The sequence below is a fragment of the Homalodisca vitripennis genome, chromosome X, assembly GCF_021130785.1.
Source record: "Homalodisca vitripennis isolate AUS2020 chromosome X, UT_GWSS_2.1, whole genome shotgun sequence".
In the NCBI taxonomy this organism is placed as follows: Eukaryota; Metazoa; Arthropoda; class Insecta; order Hemiptera; family Cicadellidae; genus Homalodisca; species Homalodisca vitripennis.
The window spans coordinates 35,287,870-35,302,580 of record NC_060215.1 but is presented as its reverse complement, the minus strand read 5'-3'; positions in this window follow the sequence as shown (position 1 = coordinate 35,302,580).

Here is a 14,711-nt window from a genome sequence, read left to right as displayed (position 1 = left end):
TTATTTTCGTAAGCAGGCATTTTCTGCCTTTTTTTACAAATTAAGAAAGGTACGTTTTCCTTCTTAGTATTATTTTTCATGTCGTCTGGTCTGTGCGACGAACTTATCAAAAAGCAAAAAGGGGGGAGTTTGGTACTGATGTACATTCACAGACAAAATATGTGGTATTTATAACTCAGATCCAAAGTTCGACTCTTTAGGCCAGACCCAGCTGTTATGTGTTATACCACTCTTAGACAATTTTATAACCCCTACCCCATCAAAATCAGTTCATTTCCTTTAAATAGTGTACATTTTGTTCTGACTTGTAATTAATATCAAAATAGTTTTTATGGTTGAAATAATATCAACTGGTCTTAGCAAATATAAAAATAAATCCATGGTTTAAATCTTTATTTCCTCTCTTGTTCTAAGGTTTGCTTTAACATGTATAATCGAGAGCAGATTTAATTAACCTTCCTTCATTACCAATCAAACACTCAATTTTATTCTTTTTAAAACGAGAGGATTTTGCTAAACATATAGCTCATAAACTCATGAAAGATGTCAAGGTTATGAATGTGCACTGAAGTGTATATCAAATGTGGAAAATATTTTATATGTATTTTAGTCTTAGACCAGTATCCCAAAAATGTTATTAATCCATACGTTCATTACAAGTTGTATTGAAAATGAAATGATTATTTTATCATTTTTATACAAGGGTTTGATTTTGTTAGCATTTTGTTCTGAAACAGTATATTCCAGAAGTAGTAAATGATTTATGATTTATTATACACTAAACGCTTGTCTGCAGTGGAGTCGTGCACGTTTATCTTCTTGAGAAACACAGATATTAATCTAATGAGATCTGAATAAAAAGCTTCGCCTTTAAAGTTATCTCAAGTTTCATATATGGAGAACGACGACTTCAGTATTGTTTTCCTCAAACTTAAATATTTCTTTTTCATTAATCCACATCACAATCTTAAGTTCTTCATTTTTACATCCAAGTCCCTAAAGTGAATCAATAGATTGTATTAAGGATTCATACAATCTGACTACTCTCACTTGAAAGGATAAACTTTTCGGAGTGTTTGATCTACGTGCTGAATTCTGTACAGTATGTCGCACCAAAGTTAGTGTATAAGACCGCAACAACACTGAAGTTCACTAATTGCTCACTAGAGGCTCCTCTCTCATGTCATCCTCATAATGTTCACGTGCATGTATTGAAAACTTCCAAACCTGTTACATAAGCTTTTAAAAGCATCCTCACCATCGCACCACCTAATATCACTCAAGCTCTTCAGAGTTTGACTTTTAGGTTGAGTAATTCTTAAGAGATTTTCCCATCTATTAGTAGATACAACAAGAAATTTGTATTCATTTTTGATTACATTTTTATAGTGCATGCTGCCAGGTAAAACGTACGTTTTCCACCCTTCAATTGCTCTGCAAATATGAATATAAGTATATTCTTTAAAAGATTTAACTATATTTTTATTTGAATTCATATATTTGTAAGTGCGTGGAAAAGTGAGCTAAATGGTATAGGGAAAGTGATAAAGGAGAATTTATACCCTTATGACCTAAATTAAACAAATCCTTTCCTTTCCAGGTATTTCGTGTACGTGCTTTAGTTTCATTAATGCATTATTAATAACAACTTTTTTGTTTTATTAACAAACACTTTTCTTCTTTGTTAAATTAATAATTTTAAATGTTACATTTCATGTGGGTTGAAACATGAAGACGGAAACACTTCATTCTCTCACGCAGAAATAAACTCAAATATCAAGTTGATAAATGAATGAATTTAATTTAATTCTAAATTTAAGAAGGTCGTTTTCCAGTTGTGTTCTTGGTATTGGAGAAATAAAAACTCCATTACACAAACGGTATAAGTATTAATAATGATGTGTGTTTCCCGAAACGCTCAATTTTGGGGGAGAGGTATTTTGAAATTTTATTTGAAACATTCTCAGGTTATGTTTTCTGAAGGAAATAAACATGCGTGTTAGTATCCCACTGTAGCCTGTGCTAGTGTGATGTGTGACTGTGATCATCGTTCTTGTGATTTGTGCTCGGGACTTGCATCCTGTGCAATGACAACGCCTGGACCGGACTCCAAGCAGCTTTTGGGTATGTTTGAACTCTTTTCTTTCTCTTCTCTACTTCTTTCTGGTCTTTATTTATTTATGTGTTAATAACTCCCCAACCTGACGAAGAGGATAGATTCCAATCCTCGAAACTTTGTGTTATACCTTTTATAATAGATAACGATGCAAATGTTCGAAATCCTTTTATCCTTTCTGAAGGAGTCTTGAAATCTCTCAAACATCCAAACTAGGGTGGAGGACCAGAGCTTTACGAACACCCGGTATAATATACAGTTGGTTTGTGTTCACTTACGACAGAAACTGAGAAAACTCTCATTGCACTTAGTCCTAAGTTAAAAGCTCTGCGCTTGCTTCCGGAGTGACAAAATTCAGGATGGGTAAGGTTAGGAGTAGAGGCCGCCTCCTGTCGAGAGACCATTAAGAAGGATGGCGGGTACTCTATCTGAGTCATGTTACCTTAGAAGGTAACATGACTCAGATAGGAGGCCAGCTCAGTTTTAGCCTTTTCAGTCAAAAACTGTAGGGAACAGCATTACCCCATGTCCAGGCCAGCAACAACCTTTACTACAGAGGAAGCTCCACCAACTCCAACAGCCATCCTTCGTAGTCGACTAGATTTATCGATCCATCCTTCCACGTATCTCGACATATGCGGTTAACAGGATTTCGGACATTTTCCATCGTTATAGGTTACAAAAGGTTTAACACAACGTTTCCAGGATTGGAATCCATTCTCTTCGTCAGGTGGGGGAGGTATTAATACATACAAAAAGACCAGAAAGAAGTAAAGAAGGGAATGAAAAAGGATTCAAACATACCCAAAAACTGTCTTGGACTGGACAAAAAAAACATATCAATTTACTACAATATTATGAATAGCTTGCTATAAATTTCAACATATTTTCAACTATTTTTCTCCAAAACTTGACTTAATAGGTTGTTTGTAAATTTACAAGAAATCGAAAAATGTTTATTGGGTACCAGAGATTACAGTTACAGTCCGTGATGTATTTCCTAACTATTGGAATACCTTAAACCTGCATAGATGTTCACCTAATTTTTTCTTATTAACTCACTTTTGTCTGAGATTAATGTTACCATGATGACTAAAGACAGTTAATACACGATACCAGGATCTCCTATTTAGGAACCAATAGGATAATGTGGGACATAACAATATAACTATTATTCATCAAAAATTAGAGGTTCCTAAGTTATTGATGTATTTTGGAGGGTTTAAAATATTCCAATTGTGCCACGCTTAAACATTTACCATATTCGATCTTTATAGATCAATTTGGAAAAAAAATTAGTACAAATAACACCAACTACAAATAAGCATTAGTTCTACGATTGGGTTTTGTTTAAATTTTTTACTACCAAAACAGAGTTTGATACTATATCATTCTGTAAAATTGTACTATCTTTCTTTCTAAACAAGCCAGCTTTATAATCTATGTTGAGGGTTAGATAATATACACTACAGCGATATGCTCCACAACTGCGTTCTAACTGGTGGGTTTTTATATTTCACATAGAACTCTTCAGTTGTAATTTTAATTTGTTGAGGTTTTAATTGATGTGTGTAACCAAGATCATTGCTAGCTTTCTCTTGAAATAGATAACAGATATCAGTTTTTGAAATGTTCTTATACAATTCTACACAACAAGTAATAAATAATTCTATTACAATAACAGCATTTATATATCAATGGTAAAATGATACTATCTCAACGTCACTAGGATAACGTTCGTTATCAACCAAACCTTAGTTGTTGAATGTGTTAAGGAGCTATGTGTTTCCAAGCAACGAATTTTCTTTTCATAAATTATTTTCACAGTGGCTGTATTTTAGCCAGTGTTTTCTTTGTCAAAAGATTTCTTCCTCTTTATAAAATGCTCGAAGGGGCATTACATTCTCATTAGCGGAGAAACAACTATGTATGCGGTATCCTCCAAGATACTGCCATGGTTAAAATATGCAAAACATCGCTGGACGCCCACGCTTTCCTGAGCTGATTATGAAGTCAATGTAAAATTTAAATATTATATTCCGTATGTTTTAATATATTACTTTTTGTAAACTGTATAAAACATTTATTTGTAAATCTTTATTAATTATTATACCTTACGTATATCTATAGACATCGTAACGCAATTTTGTATAAGTTTAAATGTCATTAAGCTTAATATGAGGGGTTTAATTTTGAATGTACTTTATTTCTTACAAAATTAAGATAGAATTTTTCTAAAACGTATGTAATTAAGTAGTATAATAATGCTCAGCTGCTAATTTATTCTGTCCGGTTTAAATATGTTTTTATTCTGTAAAGTTCAAAACTGATTTTTAAAGTTTTGGTTATTTTTCGAAGGAGTATTGAGTACTTGCTGGTAAAGACCAATCATATTATTTTACTCTCCGGCTGGAAAGATTCAAGTTCGTGGCTTCGATTGAATGTCTTCATTAGTAAACCTGCTAATGAATAGATTTTTTGGATTTACGTGCCATTGGGACATCAAGCATGACTTAAGAGTTTGAGGATTCTACAGTATGCATTTTTAAAGAGTAATGAAGCAGCTTAGCCATAAAATTGCTGAGAGATGTTAAGTATCGGTTGCAGGTGCAGAAGTAAGCTACAGGCAAAGTGAGCCAACGTTCATCCGCTAATGAAGCTCACAATTGTTGACAGCAAAAGATTTGTTGGAAAGTGTTTCCCCACTAGAAGCATCAAGAAAGAAAAACTGTAGCTACAAGTCAATGTCTGTGGGTATTTGTCAGGAAATCTCCATCATGCCAGGTGATGAAGGTGTAGAGTGTCGCGGAGGTGGAAGACAGCCTGCGGTTCAGAATAGCGAATAGCGGTAGCCGAGGGGGTAAAGAAGCGGCAGTGATATAGTTACACTTTGTGTCCTACATAGTTACAGGTACATAAACCTGTTTTTTAATTGCACGCGTAGTAAATTATCTTTATTTTAATATTTCATTTGTTGTTTAAAAGCTTTTTAATTTGAGTTTCCAGAATGTTAATATATGTAGCTATCTGTCAGGAAGTCTTCATCATCCCAGGCGATGAAGGTGTGCAGTGTCGCGGTGGAGTAAGACGCAACTACCGGCTCACGGACCCCAACAGCGATCAGCGGTGGCCGAGGCGGTGGAGAAGCGACAGCGAGACGGTTACAGTTTGTAAGCTGCATAGTTACATAAACGTGTGTCTAATTGCACGCATAGTAAAATAACTTGTTCATTCAGTGTTTAAAAGCTTTTCAATTCAAGTTTCCAGAATTTTACTGTCTGTAGCTATTTGTCAGGAAGTCTCAATCATGCTAGGTGATCAAGGTTTTCAATTAATTTTTCAGAATGTTATCTGATGTTTTATAGTAAACTTCAACTTTGATTTCATAGTAATTGTTCTCTCTCTCTCTCTCTCAATAAAAATAGCATAACTTATACGGTTTATTATAAAATAAATTTTAGATACTAAAATGTCAAATCATATTTTATGTTTTGACACATCTCAGTCAATCAAAGTAGAAACGTTTTCCATATAACCATACTAATTAAATTCTATCTAAATCTGAAACCTTATTAGTATTGAATTAATGTTAAAACATTTGGTAATAGTGACATTTGATGTATATCTAGACTTATTACTATGCCGATATACTTGGGAGGGCTAATGGTGGCTGGACAAAATGAAGTAGTACAATACTTTTTTATAAATATGTTAATAGCATACATGTATATTAGAATAAAGCGTTATGATTATCAGGTTTTTCATGTAATTCATAAGGACATTATTAACATATTCCTAATGATTTGGATGTGTGTGTATGGGTATTTCTGTGTATGTTATAAGAATCCATTACGAGAAAAAAACTGTATAATTAATAATCAAAACTTTGTTTTATATATAAATAAAGCAATATCACTTATTTATAGTTAAATACAATAAGTAAATATATATATAACTTATTAGTGTACATGTGCACTAAAAAGTTTGTATACTATATAATAAATTGTTAATTTCAATTAAATGGATCATCTTGATGTTTTGTTAGCTAGAATAACTTATCAATTCTTAACTTATTTGTAGACTCTCGTATTTTATTGCATGTTTCGAGCACTCTGTTGGCAAACAGTAATAAATTCCCAAATTAATAGCTGTATATTTTGTTGAAATTTATTTCATTTTATACTAAATTATTCAAATATTATATTACTATAATTTATTCAGTTAGACTTTACTTAATAAGTTTAAGCTTTATGTGTCATATTACAAATTCATTACACATAAAAAAGGTCATTACATTGTATTGTTGAAACCTGTTATTAGTTATTTTTAAATACCCTTTATGCTATTCAAGTCGTAGGTAATTCTTTTATCTAATATTTAATAATTGATGTATATTAATTTATGTTCTTTAGCTGTATGTAATTGGATGTATTATACATTTTTGAACATTGAGAATGTTTTTAATACGTCTAAAACAGTAAAGTTCTCTAATAAAAGAGGATGGGAGTAGGAAGGGGCAAAAACAACCAAATGAATTCAGATGAGTTGGATCAGTTTCAAAATTCTCCATGTAATGAAGATTTATACAGAACTGAACTTGGCAAAGTATTTTGGGTAAAAAATAATAAAATATTACTTTAGAATCTATGTAAATTCAGTTTGAAATTATAATCCTAACGGGACCTGGTACTGCGGCAGTTCTGTGTTTGCACCGCTTGGCGTGTTCGATCTAATAGCGAACAAACAAGAAAGCAATCGGAATGACGGAACTGCAATTTACGTAAAGAAGTCACTGTTGATCGAGCACCGTGAGGTGGCGCTGAACGTCGTTTACGGATTGACCTTGAACTGTCCTTCAAACTATAGACTCTTTCACTTACTGGAGAACTATAGAGAAGATTACTTGCTCTGTACAGAAAACATACCAGTGACTTTGGCGTGTTTTTTTGAAGAACTTAACTTTACTATGACAACATTGTAAATAATGCAATGGATATTTTTATAAGAGATATTAATTTAAATATAATGGAGACAATAATACAAGAGGAGCGGCTCCTAAAAATATTAACAGGATTAGTGAATTGCATCTTGTGACTGACAATACTGCCTCTTGCATTGAACACTATTTCTTAAAACACAATAATTACTCCGATATGCGGGTTGTATCCGTGCACAGCCCCAAACTGATCACTACTGCAATGTACTACACGTTGAACTGAACATGCTTTAAACGTTGGCACCCATACATATATTGACAAAACTATTTTCAGATCACCCTTAACGGTCATGGTGTTTTACAAACTAGCGATGTCAATGAAAGTGCACACATTTTTCAGTACCTAGTAAAAGTCAATCATATAAGCCCTGTAATCATAGCAATATATTAAAAAATAAATACAATCGTGGCTCTCCATTTGTCTTATTAAATTTGTTATGAAAAGGAACAAATTAAAATTAAAAATTCATAATCCAAACCAGATTTTAATACTGAATTCAAAATTTATTTTAAGGCACATAGGAATCTATTAAACTCTTTGATAAAAATTCAGGAATGAGATTACTATATACATACTGTATATCATTTCATAAATCAGCAAACATCGAAATTTTGGGGTTTTTAAATGAACTTGCAGGGTGAAAAACTGAAGAGAATCTTTCAACTGAAAAAGATACGAGAAAAAGGGCTTCTTTAGTTGGTAAAGATATTTTTGAGAAGGTTGCCAATGACTATATTATATGTTTAGAACTGATACACATATTTCCACCACCTTATTTAGTCTGACTAAAGATTTCAACCAATTAATTAATAACAACTGACGTTGTCTCTTCATGTTTTGGACCTAGCTGCAGTATTTGATTCTTTAGATAGAAACAAAACTATTTCTTACATTACAACTGATTGGCTGCCGGGGTAGAACACTGTAATGGTTTACTAGGTATTTATCTAATAGGGAGTAAATTGTTTCGGTTTGCGGTGTGAGTGGCCTTAGAATGCTCGATTGATTTACAGGGTGGTGCAGGGTAGTACGTTAGGTCCTATCCTTTTATCTTCATTCATAACTTGCCAAATATCAGTATTGGAAGGAAACTGTACTTATTTGCTGATGACACTGCTATTTTATTTCAGGGGTTTAACTGGGATGACGTAGTTTAATCCGTGCAGAGATATTTTTGTTTTTAAGTTATGGTTTCATAAAAATATACTGACCGCTATATCTCCAAACCGAAATTAGGACAACTCTAAATCTAACTTATATATTAACATCAACAGTTTAAAATTTCATACTTGAATGGATTTTTAAATAAGAAAAGTGTAAGTGGAAATATTACTGAATTAGAGTCTTATAATTATTTGGGGGCTGTTTTAATTACATGTTCAATACTTTAAAAAATAAAGTTAGGATATTTATTTTTGTTTTTTGGCAGCTTAAGGAAATTCTAAATATATCTGGATTAAACTTTTGTTACTTTGTTTATTGCCAGTCATTTTTTACGGTGGAGGGGGGTATTATCGCTTGGGGGAAGGGTTATCGATCTATATTGGACCCAGAAATTTCATTCAAAAATCAATAATCAAAGCTGCATTGGGTAAAGGACGTAGATATCCAACATACGAGTATACAGTACTCGTACTTCAACGTACAAAACTTTACTCAGCTCTACTTTAACACTCTATTAATTTACATACTTAACCATCATGAATACATTATCTTTGAACATAATTATCAAACACAGTTTACAAACCTTAAAAATTATAGTCGACAGATTGTTTAGAAGCTATTCACTTACCAATCTTTATTACATGTTAAAATTGCTTTCAGAAATCCACCTACTTCTCTTCAAAATTTCTGCTACTGCAAATTAGTTACCTATAAACAAAAGGTGTCGTATTGCTGATCAAAATCGGAAGGGATGCCATAGAGACTGTTGTATCCGGTTACAGGTACCGTTACTAACCCTGCAGTATCGCGGTAGGGTTTCCGTAATCAACATATTGTCGATATTTCCATGGTTAGTCTTCATTTCAAAGTACATCTATTATCATCTGTATTGGTTATTATCATCTATTCTTTCCACTGTAAGTATTTCCCTGGTTACTTTGCCTAAGTTATTCTAATTTATTTCATGTAATTGCTAATTATGACGATGATATTAACGGCAACTCGCGCCTACGCACAGGTTCGTCTTATGCAGGCTCGTATTTAAAAATTGTTATATTTTTATAATAGTAGACCTAATACATTGTATTTTTTGTAATATCATTATAAAATTACTTTTTGAAAAAATGTTTGAGTTTGAAATACGAGCAGAATATAAATTATTGAAATTAAAAATGACTTTATTTTTAGGAGAATTTAGGGCTGATTAGCCCTCTCTTCTACACAACCTTAATAGAGAATTACACATACAGAAAGACACAAGTGTACTGTTTCCAGTCTCTCGAGTGATGGTTTTCACTTAAGCTCAGCCTATTAATAAAACCTATTCGAAGCTAATCTTTGTTAGAACACCAAAACAATTTGGAACATTTAAAACTTTCTTAAAATACAACACTTTACAGACTGTCCACCTAAAGGTCTTAGCTATAACTTGTAAATATAACAAATGGAATTATTCATCTATTCAATAAGTTTCAAGTTTTGTTTCTATTCTTTAGCGGAGTTAAAATAAACATGCGAATTGTCACAGTCAGGACAAAAAAGAAAAAGAATGATAAATCAAAAGTATAAATTACATTTTTGCTGAACAAAGTTATTTAAGGCATATAAAAATATAAATAGATAAATAAGTATTTAAATACTCTTCAAAAGAGTAATATGCCGGTTAATGAGGTAGCATTTTAAGGAGTTTTTAAATTTTTGAATTGAGTATTAATTTTTTTAAGATTTTGGCAATTTATTGTAAAGTTTTATTGTAGAATAATACACTCCCTGTTAATAGAGTTTTAACCGATGAACAGGATTAGTGTATTATCTGATTCTTTGTATTGTAAGGGCGAAATACTTGATTTCTGTAAAAACTTAAAACTTCAGAAATGTACAGAGGTGGGAGGGTCAAAATGTTCTTATTTATGAAAAAATTGTTTACATGACTGTGAGGGTTATAGCATAAACATAATTCTTTTAATTCTTTTTTTGCAATTTAATACATTTTTTGAGTTTAATGAATTTCAGGCGTGAGAAAACATATGCGTAGTAGACAGAATTAATAGTATTACGGTTCGTAATAGAGCTCACTGTTCTCAAAGCAAAACAAGTTTATTTTTTCATTAGTTGCTCTACGTAAGTGTCTGTCTATCACTACGCTGATAACATTTGAAAAGTAAAATACCTCAATATCAGACAAATTTACTTCTGGAAACTGATTTTGAAATAACTTTACTGTGCAGAACTGTGTGGCCGTCTTTAAAGCCACCAGTATTGACTCTGATGTGTTTAAAATTTACTCCTTTACGTTGTTATTATTTGTTCGACATAAAGGTCGGTACAATTTAAGTCTTAGTCTGCATGTGCCCGCTACTGCTAAGATGTTATCAATCGGAATAAAGGGGAAAGTTGATGCAGCACAAGATCGATAGTATCGATAAACATTGTTAAGAGCATACGCAGGATTTTAACCTGCGGCGGTTCAATTTCGGACAAAAAGTCATCAGTTTCAATGGTAAACCTTGCGGCCATCGGTAATTCCATTTAAGTGCAGAATTAAATATCAATTCTATATCAGGTGTTGCCAGAAGACTCTGGTCGGTTATAGATTAGATGCACGTCTACTGTCGGATATAGAAGTGGAGGCTTACTAGTCGAGGTGTTGTCAGCGAGTATTAATAAGCCATTCCAACATTCGTAATATCACTCTATAGGTTTTCTCGCGTTTAGCTGGTAATTACAATCCTCGAGGCCACCCTGGACAGGTAGATACACGACGAACCACCCAATCTGTACATCGGTGATTGCCCAAAAGACCAGGAAAAATGCTAAAATCGTTAAAAAGGGGCCAGGCCCATTCTAGGATTGTATATTTGCGTAGTCCGTAAAGTATTTTATCCAGTGTTACATCACACCCCTTCTCCAATAAGTAAATTTCGAGACTAAGAGCATACAATTACCGCCACTCGTTCAAATTTTGCAAATCCATTTAAATATTTACTTTCATAGATATTTCTTTACATAGTTGTATATTATGCAGTTTGTAAGTCTGTGCAAAAATTCCGACACAATCAATGTAAGTATGTTTGTTAACAATCGTATTTAAGCGTTAAACATTTGTTTATTTCTATCTCGTAAAATGTTTAATGGGGTGTTTTTAAACCATTTGCTCCATTTCATTGCTAATATGGAGTATTACTAATATACTAAATTACTAATACGTTTACTAATATTATAAGTAAACGTTTAAAAGCTTTACTTATAACATAGGTGTTTATCACATGTGTTTTTTTATATAAGACATGTATTCAAATCATTTAAATAGATAAAATGTATGCAGTCTAGTATATATATTTAGGAACTATAATTTTTTGTAAAAATTCAGACATTGAACCCATCGAACAGTCTCTTCTGAAACGTAGTCATACATGGCAATGGGTTACTTCAGGACTACGTTTTCACATACTGTACTGCAGAATATCACTCTGGCCTGGGGAGTTACTTACTGTTCTCAGCCGCAGGCGCTCTTATAAAGCATCTTAAAAATAATTGTTATTAGAATATACCGTATATTCAATAAATCATGAACTATTTTATAAACTAGCTTGGTTATGAAACCAGTGCAAAATTATATTTGGCTTTCAAATTCCTGGTTAAAATATCAAAACTAACATATCCTATTTTATTACACCTATTCTTCAAATAAACTCCAGGCAAGAAAGACAGCTTGGATACTGCATATACTGGCTTGGATTTGGATTCTGCATATACTTGCATGAATTGAAGAACTGTTCCTACTTCTATGTCTGTGTTAAATTACCCTTATGAGACCTACCCAAGCACATACATTCACGAGCACATCTTACATTTTGAGGAGAAAGATATAATTCAATATTACTAAGTAGTTTAGTTTTTTCATCTCTTTACATTTTTTATTTAAACTATTTGTAATATTTACGCCAGTAAATTTCAATACCGTATTACCTTAATACGGCTTGTTTGTGCGTGCGTTTGCGTACGTGCGTACGTGCGTGCGTGTGCGTGTGTGTGTGTGTGTGTGTGTGTGTGTGTGTGTGTGTGTGTGTGTGTGTGTGTGTGTGTGTGTGTGTGCGCGCGCGCGCGCGCGCGTGTGTTGATGCTATATGATGATTAATCACCAGATTAAATTCGTCCGAAATCTCCAGGGAAGCAACTCGAGCCTACGCACAGGCTTTTCTGCCCATGTAGGCTTATTTCTTAAGCCACTTTAAATTGATGTGTAACTAGTATAGTAATAAGATAATATAAATTTTATAGTCAATTTGCACGCATGTAAATATCTTTTGGACATAAATTATGATTCAATTATTCATTATTATTATCATTACTATTCAATTAGTATTATTCAATTCATTTAAATTTATATTATTACTGAATAAAAAGTTTGGAATTAAATACCTACATTGATCAGAATGTTTATTATTTCCCAAATAAGGATGCTGGGATTTTCAAATCACAAGGAAACATTAAGTACATTCATTTTTAAATTTCTATATGCTACAGCTAAAAGGTATAAAAATCCCAATAAACGTGTGCTACAAACGATTTTAACAGATGGTATTATTTTGTTTTTGTTTTTTCAGGTAACCACACCTCACTATAACAATTAACAGCTCACATTGTACTATATATGTTTCAAAATGTATGTGTAGTAACGTATTAACAAATGTTTACTTTTTGTTTCGTACCAAAACTAATTAAAATCGCCGAACATGTTGTTAAAATAATATTACATCAACTTGGTAAATCCTATTTAATTGTGTTGACGATCAAACAGTTAAAAGTAAATAGAAATGTTGTCAATCCAGATAAAGTTAGAGTTGAATTACTCGAAGCCTAAATTCATGCTTTACATGTAACTTCAAACTAGACAGCCCCCTTTCGAACCTATTCTGTGTGTGGGCATGCGGATTGCTTTGACTGCAGTGTCGTTTAATTGTAACACATCTTTAAAGGTGAAGCCAATAGTATAAACACAATCCAACATGTTCTGACGTACTGCAGCATAGCATAATAAGAAGTGTCGTGGTATTAAACTAAAATCATGTCAAACGCCAAATAACGTTTTCAACTCATGCACTGACACTGCTTGCTCAAAAAGTATTCAGTAAGAGCTCGAAATGATAGGAAAAGGAAATGGATGGATTTCGCAACCCCATACCCAGATAGATAATCATGTGCCCAAATCCAAAGTTTTTCTTCAATGTATTAGACGTTTAATAACAAATTCTTAAGCAAAAATGTGTGTATTTTTTTTGTAATGAGCGGGAAATAGTAACATATTATTTCCTATAGTATATTTGTGAATTGTGTTAAATCAGCGAGTTAATGGCCCATCAATGGGCGGCCATGTCAGGAATCGAGCTACTAAAAAACCTTTTCAGTCCAGCAATATTTTCGGATACCAGAACAGAGTTCACATTCAGGTCAGAGAAGAAAACTGATGTGAAAATTGAAAATGTAACAACAAAAAGGGGTTTAAATATTGTCCGGGAGTTTAGAAGTATTTTGAGTTGTTTCAGCTCAAAAAGCCTTCTGTGATGTGAAATTCATAGCAAATGTTATTCCAAAAAAGAATTCCAGACACGCTAGTTTTGGAGAGAATCAAAATTCAAAGGTTAAAAACTAACACACTTATAGTTAGCCGTCAGACATGCAAATGGAAATTGAAAGTGCAGAGTTTGTTTAGGAGTGCCGATTGCCGAGAGATCTAAGTCCGGGAGTTTGGAAGTAATTTGAATTGTTTCAGCTCAAAAAGCCTTCTGCTTTGTGAAATCCATAGCAAATGTTCCAAAAAAGAATTCGATCGTCAGATACGCTAGTTTTGGAGAGAATCAAAATTCAAAGGTTTAAAACTTACACATTTAAAGTCAGCCGTAGATATGTAAATGAAAATGAAAGTGCAGAGTGTGTTTTTAGGAGTGCCAATTGCCGAGAGGGTCTAAGACGTTGGGCCTTTATCTGAGTTAGGGATAGCACAGGTTCAAATGCTCTCTATGACGGTTGCACTTTTTATCAGTACCTTCGATCTTGTACTGTATCTACCATCTCTCTTCTTCTATTTGATGAAATCCTCGCACAGACCAGTGACCCATGAGGACGGGCAGACTTAAAAGGGTTCTCCTTTTTTTTAATAAATTTTTCATGAAATAAGACGAATATCACCCAAGGAGATAAAATATAAGTTTTTTTATTTTAAACTGTGACTTTCAGGTATTTTTATCTCCTTGGGTGATTCTTATTTAACTACTACTTACGCGTTTGGTGGAAAAGTGCGTATAACTGAAATATGTAAAATGTGAAAAGATTTATAATTTGATATTAACTCTTTATATACCCTTAGCATTTCAACATCCTCAAATCTATAGTGGTTGACTTCTCACTTAAAGAATTTTCTATATAGGTTTCAC